The sequence below is a fragment of the Petromyzon marinus genome, chromosome 64, assembly GCF_048934315.1.
Source record: "Petromyzon marinus isolate PM22_M1 ecotype Great Lakes invasive population chromosome 64, UKy_Petmar_22M1.pri1.0, whole genome shotgun sequence".
Taxonomy (NCBI): domain Eukaryota; kingdom Metazoa; phylum Chordata; class Hyperoartia; order Petromyzontiformes; family Petromyzontidae; genus Petromyzon; species Petromyzon marinus.
The window spans coordinates 13,194,213-13,204,713 of NC_133730.1; the positions used below are offsets into that span (position 1 = coordinate 13,194,213).

The following is a 10,501-nucleotide window of genomic DNA, read 5'->3' on the forward strand; positions in this document are numbered from 1 at the left end:
GAAACGTCGTGAGAATATTATTGTGTTATTTTATTTTATCAATTTATTATTTTATTCTCATTCTACGTGACTTTACCGAAAGAACCAAAGAAGATGATGCCTTGAATAAAGGTGTCAGTTTTTGTGCCAGTTAAAAGGGTAACACCTATTCCTATATCTTGTTTCTGGGAAAGGAGGTCTCATAATGTTAATGCTCACCCCGAGCCCTCAATACTCTGATAGTGCGCTGTTTTTGAGTTGTACGCCTTTTGGCGTCTTCTGGTCCAACACCAATGGAGACTAGGCTCTAAGAAAAGCTGTCTCGGGTGTGGACCAATCAAATTCAAGGACAGTGCATATTATTATCAGAGTTGTCTTTTTTGTTTGCATTTTGACTGCTTGTGTTGTGGTCATTGCAAACATGATGCCTTGAATAAAGGTGTCAGTTTTTGTGCCAGTTAAAAGGGTAAAACCTATTCCTATATCTTGTTTCTGGCAAAGGAGGTCTCATAATGTCAATGAAGCGATTTTAGAATGCAACAGGCACCTGACTCCCTCCGTTTGCCTCCTTGGCAGGTGGGATCCCCAACGTCGCCTCACACCCACGGAGGCCCTCAACCACCCATTATTGTGGGGCGGCAGGGCCGTGCCACCACAAGCGAACTTCCCGCCTTGCCCAGCCATGGACACGGAGCCGGTGGCGGCCTGCAGCCTCTCAGCAGTCCTCCGTCTCAGCCAGGGAGATTGCCAAGTCCCTGCTGCAAGCGAGCAGACTTCGAAGTCCACTTGGTCAAATCAGAATACTGCAGGCTCAGTTTCTGTGAGCGAGTGGGATTCGAACTCGGATTGGGGAATGAAGTCGGAGCGGGGAGTGGAGTCGGTGGGTGACTGTGTGGTAACACGCCTGTCTGAAAAATTCCCCAATCAAAGTGGTAGCACCAATGACGTCATCGCGGAGGAGAAGGAGATGGAGTCGGCCACGAGACAAGAGTCTCCATGCAGAAGTGCACCTTGAGAAAAATATGTATTGGGGAGGTCATTCAGACAAAGTGTCTCCTGATATAAATTAGCATATAGCAAACACCATTGATCATCATAAATTAGTTATTTGAGTAAATCACACATTCCTATAGCAAGGGCAAGTCTATTCATATTACAACCACTGTTGATTCCCACAATGTGGTATTCACGATTGAGAGGAAGTAAAAAATATTGAGGACACATGAGATTTGGGTTCTGTATCAGATGAGACAAGTTCTGTATTGTAAGAACGGGGAATCTGTTTCATGAGGAGTTGTGAAATGAGGATTCTGTAATGGCATTCACCTCTTTAGTTCATCTCACTTGAAGATGTAAATATCCCAGGGCTCCACAGGATGTAATATCTTATCCCTAACCTCATCTCCACCAAACTGCAGCTAAATGCATTCCTAGTAAAAAATATATATATCTTAATTATAAATATATGAATTGCACTGCATCCCACTTGGAGGTGCTGCGGTTAGAGCACTCCACGATCACTGCACGCTTGCGAGTTCAAAATCCAGGTCAAGAAGGTTAACAGCTTATTTATCAACCCGAGCTATAGTCAAATAATGAATCCCATTTTGTGGGAAGTCAACAGCGGTCATCCAATTATACACCACCATTGGCTCCTGTTATAGGAATGTAGCATTCCGCTACTGGCCATAGTGAGAGATGTGTGGCATCCTCCTACCTCGCATTTGAGTGGCCGAACACATATGAGGTGCAGTACAGCAACCAGTGTAAGCACAGCCGAGAATGCACGATGGGGCAGACGGTGGCATAATGAATAAGCGAATGTGTGTACGTTGAAATAATTTTGCACCCGTACGTAGCCGATTGTGCTAACCATAGCCGACCGTGCTAACTGTAGCCGACCGTGCTAACGATGGCGCGTGCGTCCATTTGCCAGGCGGGGCCCTGCTCTCCAACCAGGCAACAACAACAACGAGGAGGAGGATGATGATGATGATGCCGTCGACAAGATTGGGCCAAAAGCGTCACGCGGGCCTGGACGGAGATTCTCCCGCCTGAGGCGGAATATTCGGGGGATTCTGCGATTCATTCGGGAGCACTGTTTCTGTTACCGTGACGATACCGCTGAATAAATCCTGTCATGCGGCTGGGCCCTCCCTGCCCTGTGTACATATTTTTCAATGTTACTGTCGTTTTTGTCTCACTTCTTTCTGGTCTAATGACTCCAAGACTCACGGTTTAAACTGAAGATCCCAGTGGTCCTCAAAAATATTTACGGGGACTCCTTCACTTACAAACATTCAATTTAGAAAGTCTCAGAGATACGAAGAAACCTGTCCATATGTCCAGTTGCCTGTTTGTACCGAGATTCATAAGTTCAACCGCCACGCAATAGATGGTGGTGGTGGCATCTACATCTACACAACGTGAAGAACCAGTGGCGTCTACGTCTACAGGAGATTATACAACTCTTAAAGCCATTCCCTGTGTTTAGTGTACACGCCGTACAACATGTTTGGAATCGACAGGAGTAAAGTTGGACTTACGAACAGACTTCTGGAACCTAACTCGTCCGTAAGTAGAAGAGTCCCTGTATATGGTGGTCACTGAACAACGCAGACCCAGCCTCCTTTTTACGATGTTTGGTCCATTAGGACGTTGCCAGACGCATCTTTCTGTGCTGACGACCACGCGATACACATTAGACGAGTCACAACAGGTCACGTTTAATACTCTAAACTTGTCTGGAGTAATTCGCATACGGCAGATATTTCTGAAAATGTGCAGAATTACATGTCTATGGGAAAGGAACCATGTGTATGGCATTACAAGGGGTGCTTAGTCGTGTGTGGATGCAGGTTGTTGGCAGTGCCACTGATTAATTAGAATCTTTTTTTCATCCTGGAGGAATCCAATGAGCTATGAAGCTCTTTTTACATATGTCCAGTAGGGGCGGGTCAGCGAGGTATGTACAAAAACGATATGAGAGGCAAGATGGGGAAAATGTAAGCATGTTGCTAAAAATACAAAGTACATAGATTCCTGCCGATTTGTCAACAAATGCAAGTTTGGGCAAGGCAGCAACACAACAACAGCACCAGACCACGACAAGACAACGCACAGTCCCTCAATTACATTGCAAATTAAAATCGAAAGTTCAATGCGCGATATTTGAAACAGCGTTACTACATGGCAATATTCCCCTCGAATACCGAATGAACGAGGCTAAGACGCTTGCAGTAATGTTCAAATATGCATCGCAAGCCATTCAGAAGTGGAAGGCCTCGCGTGACCACAGGGCACCACGGTGGCTGGGAGATGTTAACTACCTCCCCTGGTACGCAGGAGGTCGTGGGTTCCATCCCAACCCTGACGCATGCTGTATATTTGTCTGCTATAAATGTCCACGTGACGATAAGCCACTTCGTTGAGCTATCATTTGCGATGGCCAGGTCGCTTCTGAAAAACTGCTATATATGCTCAGTGGGCCTTACCTGGTAAAATTAAAATAGTTTGTCAATTAGTAAATAAATGAAGTATATAAGTTCCAATTTCATTCATACATACATTTCCAAGCTTGAGAAAGGCAGTAAAACAATAGCAAAAACAGCCACAGTCCACACCAGGAAAACATACAGTGCCTCGGTAAAATTATACTTTAAAACTGAACTGTTGATACATTAAGAATACAAAAAATAGTTTAGTTAAAAATCATTTGGTTGATAAGGACCTGGGTAGTGATCTGCGATTATTGAGTGGGGGTTTGGGAGTCGCTGACTGGGAGGAGTGGGAACGGGTGAAGCCGGATCTGCCACGCGTTGCGCTCACCAACTCGAGCTTCGCCGGGACAGCAACAAACGAAGAGACGGAGAGAGGAGCTACCCCGGGTTTACATCGCCACGACTCACGACGCACACAACACACACGGCACATGCCCAGGGGGAGGAGGGCGATGACCACCCCACAGTGCGATAGCTACGACTCCCCTTTCATTTAGTGAGCCATCCTCACACAACGCTGCACGGAGTGTGCAGTGCTATCAATGAACACGGCACTACCACTGCACTGAGTGTGCAGTGTTATCAATGAACACGGCACTACCACTGCACGCGAGCAATCGGCAGCTTAGTGAGTTACACGGCACGGTACGGAGCTATTAACGCGACACGAACCACAGCGTGTTCCCGGGTTACTCAACTACCTTAGTTTCTCAACTACCGGGATTACTCAACTCAATATATCAAGAGGCGCAATGCACTGTGGTGAATACGAGACAGTGGTCCTTCATAAACAACATCTTCAAACAGTCTTTAAAGAGCAGCATGCGGCACCGGGAGACGCAGATTGCCAACCCCTGAGCTATTCTATTCCTGCGCATGAGGGCAACATGTTCAGGAGCCATAAGCCAATGTCCGAGGTCTGCTGGTCACGACGAGAGGGCTTCAGGAGAAACTTCGTGTAGGGTTACTATTCCTACTCCGTTGAAGGAGCACAAACGACTGTCTCCTCGTACAAGACGGCGCACCGATGGGCACCGCCGCTGCTGCCACCGGGCTTGGCCTTCTGCGCCAGTTTTACTAGGTTGGCCATGGGGCCGTGCCCAAGGTTGCGGCAGGAATGCACGCCGTAGTGCTGCGCCACAGCGCAGTCCACGGCCGGCAGCTGCAGAGCACACAGCCAACAACAGAGACCTGGAACCCTCTCTCTTTCGTTTGGAGGCGGCCGAGTAGCTAGCAGCCCTTTTCCACTGGCGCATCCGATCCGTGCCAGCGCGTAGCACCCCCACGGAACGGGTGGTTTTCCATTGGCTATTTGCTGTGCCGATATAAAATCAAACAGTAATACGTCGCCCTTACAAGACCACTCAAAATGGACCAGGGGCCAAACAGGTCCAGAGGTGGTGCTAATAATAAAGTGTCCATTGCGTACGACGTGAACAGCGTTAATGTGACTGCACAAATTTATGGAAACATGGCCGAGTGGTGGTTCTCGGTTCAAGCCCAGCATCCGCCCTGGTTAATGTTGCCAGTTTATTCACCATAAACAAAGAGATCTGTTTTACAATGTATGATAATAATCCTGTGACGCTGTATTAAAAAAATAGAATTGGCCACGTGTAACCGCATCATGTTCCAAATCTGCTAAATCAGAAAAAATACTTGCAAATTACTTTATTGGGGAAAAACCACGTAGGAAACTCAAACATCGCTCCCGAATGGCAGACATGTCCATTCACAGGCCGGTAGTGCGTGCACCACGTGCCAAATAGGAACAGCTGCCATGGGGGGGGGGGGTCCCCTCGGGTAGACTGCCGTAAAGCAATGGAATGGTTGAGATGAGACGTTGCTGTAAGGCGCTTTGAGTTGAAGAGTTTATTTCCGCGAGCGCCCTATATCTCCAAATCCTTATCCCCATCTCTGAGCCGCCCCTGTGGCCCCTACTGGGGCCCGTGTCTCACCGCTGCGGTGTCGAGGCTGCCGCACTGGTGGATGAACTCCATGCAGCTCGTCGCGCTTTGGGCAGAAGCTTCCCGCTGTGGCTCCAGATCCACCCAGGGCAGAGATCACAACCCCAGTCTCCTCCAACAGCTACCACAGACACAACAAATCCGTCAACATCAGTTGGTTGACAACGAGGCGACCGCAAGGCAAACACCGGCTTAAAGCTAAACGATACGCATGGAGCTGCATCTCACAATGCAGTGCACAAAAACTGATTCAATATTACAGATTTAAGTTTGCAAATTAACACAAAATTCGTTCTCAATTTTAGTTTTCCAAATGCACTGTCGACGTAATGTCAAGAGACAAATAAATCATCCATTCGTAAATCTCGCATAGCCGTGCAGGCCCTGTGTCATAAAATGTGGGGGGTGGCCTTTAATCTTGTACACAATAGGAGCCAACACTTTCACATTAGCTGTGTTATGAGATTGTGCGGCGCACGAGAGTCAAGCTGAAATTGTTATTCTCAGAGATGGAATTAGGAAAATGAAGTGCAAAACCCAAGTTTAATGAGACTGTAATTTTGTGCAGTCGCTGGTGACTGGGCTCGGACGATCGACTTGATAAGACTTGAGACCTCGGTTTCAACCCAAGCGGTCAAAATCCAGATTCAAGCCCAGAATCTCATTATTGCCAACGCACCGCTTTGATCTCTGAGCCACCCGTCCACTTTGCATATATAGTGTTATCATATATTTTATCTGAATGTCACCGCTGTACACTCAATTTTAACGGTGATTTTCAATATCTACCTTTGGGATGTTTGCCAAATTCACAGATATTTTTTAAGAGTGACAAGAGAAAACCCATGCATCTTACGTGACATTTGTTGTGCTCTGCATTGGCAGTGATTACATAACGCTTAAACGTATTCGAGTAATCGACAAATGAGTTTTAAGTTCGTAATAATAAACTAATATTACCGCGCACAATTTTGGAAACAAAGTTAACATTGAGCGCCACTCGGAGGTGGTAAGTACACTCAAACTTTGCACGGGCAGTGTCGTACACCTACTTGCTGTACTGCCTCTTACCAGCTGGAGGCGGGTGGGCTCACGCACGCCACGTACGCACCTGGGCGTTGCGATGGAGGATGTCCAAGAAGGAGCCGAGGCCCAGGCTGGGGAGGTCGCGCGAGTCAAAGTGCTCGGCAAGCTGCTTCTCCACGCGTGACAGCGCGGGTAGGCCCAGGGGCTCTGCCATCTTACTTGCGTGGCTCAGCAGACGGACCAGATGCTCGGCTACCGCCTCTGCGAAGGAGAGAAGCAATGCCATTGTAGGAAAGGACAACGATGCTGTAACTCGCTCCAATAGGCTCAACAACTGCAACTCTCTCTCTGCCCCCCCCCCCCCCCCCCACGTCTCATCGACAGCCTCCTGATAAGTTTCATCATCAATATCCAGATGACTCAAAAAACAAGTTTAACACGAAGGCCTTCACGACCAATATTATCCATAATAGAGATTTTTGGGTTAGATCACATAAATTGTGCATATTAACGCGTATTATTGAGTGCATGTTTACATGATCTAACCCAAAAATCTAGATGGACTAAAAAAACCACTGGCAGACTTCTCACTCACACCCGTATGCAAGACGATATCGCCCCAATATTCGAATTGTTCAACTATCCCCCGAACCAGTCCAGGATTAATTTCAAGATCACACTCAGCATTCTCAAAGTCCTCCGTGGTCTGACCCCTTATGTACAACACAAGAAACTACATTTTATTCAGATTGTGCTTTCGATATCGTGTCATGAGACAGAGTATCCACTCGGATCTCTCACGGAGCAGTGGAACCTGTCATATTGGAGAATGGCCCACAGAAGAGAACATCACAAAGCTACCTCTGACATTGCTTCTAGTGACCTCTGGTCCACAGAGTAAAGGGAAGCACATTCTAACCCACTCTGAACGTGAGAGTAATGTCCGTCACATGAAAGTTGAGCCGATATTGGACTTAGTCAAATTAGCAGGAAAGTGTTATCACCCAGCACGTGCATCGATCGGTTGATAGTTAGTTTGTGGCATAGAGATCCGCAAAAAATAGATATCTTTGGATCATCCGAGATTTTTAATTATCCGCAGCCATCCTCCACGTCATTAGCGCAGATAATCGAGAGTCTACTGTATATGCAAATTTGTCTCCTTACTCCCCGGAGGAGGCGCGGGCCGGTGTCGGGAGTGCTGATGCTGCCGAGAAACACGTCCGGTTTCTCCTTGACCACGAGGTCGCGAGGAGTCTCGAGGGAGCCACAGCACAGGGCCAACTGAAACAGCTTCCGGGCCAGCGTGTCCCCTTTCACCTGCCCCAGGAAGTCCTGCACACACTGTCGGTGGAAACAATAAAGGACCCAAACCACGTGCAGCCATATCACTCTGTTGGGACAAATAGAGGGTGACACATGCATAGATGTCCGACCAATTTCAATGCCCCCCCTTACTTTTGTCTCAACGTGTGACTGAATTTTGTGAAAGCGATGGCCCTAAATATTATAGAGGAGAGTTAATTCAGTGGTAGAGAAAGTCATTGATACTGGTGGAAGTATCGACAGACTTGAAACGTATGGCGATTATCACTCATTAAATAATTCCGAGAACAAATGTATTTTGGAAAATATTTGACAAATATAAGAAGATGCATGATTTTTCTCGCGCGGTAATTTTGTTGCATTAAGTCCAGACGTCATGGCTCCACCTTCTTCAGCTTATTCACAAAGATGTCCTCGGCGTTCTGGAAGACCTGCAGCACCATCTCGGCCGCCGGCTGTGTCGTGAACTGTCGGCGAAGATCGGCGCTCGTCCCTGGCAAGGGGAACGACTCCAACAGGTATTTCTTGATCTTGTGTGGCCGGCCCTCCACCTCCTGCTTGATGTCACACTCGATGCGAGCCAGCCCACGGTCCATCGCCTCCCGCTCGCCTTTCTGGGCCTTGCCGATCACCTAAACAAACAACACAATGTTAGCAACTGTGGCGGCCACAGGTGCAGGGCAGTGCTGTAGTTGCGATGATGGAACACGTGATGGACGAGTGGTTCAACAGCAAATGCAAGGTGTGCTGCTAATGCACGATTGCAATCGAGAGATGGGATTGGTGGATCATCCTAGCAGCAGTGGCTTTTGGCAAGCCATCGAACAAAGACAGTCACCGAATCACTCGCTTTCAGATGGGCTTCTGCGGCCAACTGGAATGCTCTTCCTTCCGATATTAGGAAGCCATTGGAGCTATGCACTTTTAAATCTATATTGAAAACAATTTCTTTAGAACTGCTTTTTGTGTTCAGTTTGTTGCCCTCCACACCTCCGATTAGCACAGTTGGCTACGTACAAGTGCGAAAGAAGTTCAACATATATACTTGTGGTTTTACCCAATCCAGTCATTTCTGAGTACTTGTTTAGATTTGCAAATTTTGATTCTGACGCCAGCACACATGTCCTCCTCATTCATTAATAACAACACGGGATTTTTTTTTACATTATTTGTGAAGCATATAGAAATGCAGTTTTGGATAATACACCCGCAATATTAACTAGGGCGACTCCTGGGATCGAATCGCGAACCTCTGAAACAAGCGACAAATGCACAACCACTCGGGAAAGAAGATTTCTGTAAGGAGCGGTACAGTAAAATAGGCCTCAGCCTTCAATACGATATATATTAACATGATGTACTTACACGAGCATTTACTTCAGTGCTCTTGTCGCAGCACTGCACCCCCAAAACTGAAGTCGTGTTGGAAGTCTGTCTCAGACTGCATGACAAAAGGATACACCACATTCACTTGACAGGGAGACAGGTGTGAAACTTGGGTGCCTGAGCAACTGAGGATAGCTCAGCATTGTGGCCGTGTAAGGCAAACACAGAGGCGGGGGAATATTGGTAAAAGGCTGATGCAGTGTCACTCTCAGGTGTGAACACAGCGACACATACGTTGTGGCTGTGTGTCAGCAATTCCAGAACGCATTTAATTCAGAAAGTAAACCCCCTCAAGGGCAACAACAATACATACTTGAGGCAATCTTGATTTGAAGCTTTCGTGACTGCAGGAATCCACACTCTTTGGTTCTTTCGGTAAAGTCACGTAAAATCGAGGAGGCCGCTTTCCTACCTTACAGTTACACGCTAATTTCTCACGTTAACATCACTAGCCCTGGCCACTTCTTTATGCCCCATGGGCTACACACATTTCAAACCATTTAAAACAGTCTGCCTCAGCAGCACACCAAGGCTTTCCCACCTGATGACGGACGCTTGTGTCGCGCCCGAAACGTCATGATTTATTTTATTTTATACCTACGTGACTTTACCGAAAGAACCAAAGAGTATAACTTGAGGCATCCAATAATAATACAATTCGCAGTCAACAAGCGACGCAATGCATACACACGTACACACACACACACACGCTCGTACACGCAGGCACGGTACGTACGGAAATGCCCAGAGGTATGCTGGTGATACGGATGCCCAGATCGTGAAAATCCGGAGCCCCGTATCGTTCCATGAGATGCTTCAGCAAGTCCGGCACCTTGAAGCGTGCCATCACTCCTTTGCCTCGGGAGCTGCGGCTCTTGGCCACGAAGGTCCTAAACTCTGCCGCAAACAACAACACGAGCGGGTCACGCAGAGCGCATGCCAGGGGAGCAACGACAACACATTGATTCGGACGTGATCATTCATCCTGAAGATCGCGATATGCACACCGGATCGCGTGCGTAAGAATTTATGTTTTAGATTTGTATACGTTGCGTGTCATTGTTTCACATTATCCAACACCCACCCACTCCAGTCACTAGAGCCGGCTGTGTTCACGTTTTAAAACAAGGTGTTGAATCTAGAATTTATTCACGAGCCCTCAATCGCGATAATCGATTGATTCGCGACATGGGTGGCTGGGGTGGCGCCTATCGCTTCTGTTTATGTCTGCAAGGAATGACTTGCTGAGCCTTCATATCATTTCAAATACCAAACAAATGAATGCATCAGTAGCACTGGGGCATTGAAAAAGGAAAA

The 10,501-nt window shown here is 47.3% G+C and overlaps 1 long non-coding RNA gene across 1 annotated transcript; it reads right to left on the reverse strand.

Moving 5' to 3' along the window:
- Positions 1 to 8,215: 8,215 nt before the first annotated feature.
- Positions 8,216 to 10,141, reverse strand: LOC142906356 (uncharacterized). Its single transcript, XR_012930203.1, has 3 exons — positions 9,921 to 10,141; positions 9,164 to 9,239; positions 8,216 to 8,430 (listed from the first exon to the last, which is right to left on the reverse strand). It is a non-coding gene; the product is annotated as an uncharacterized LOC142906356 (long non-coding RNA).
- Between the last annotated feature and the right edge of the window lie 360 nt (positions 10,142 to 10,501).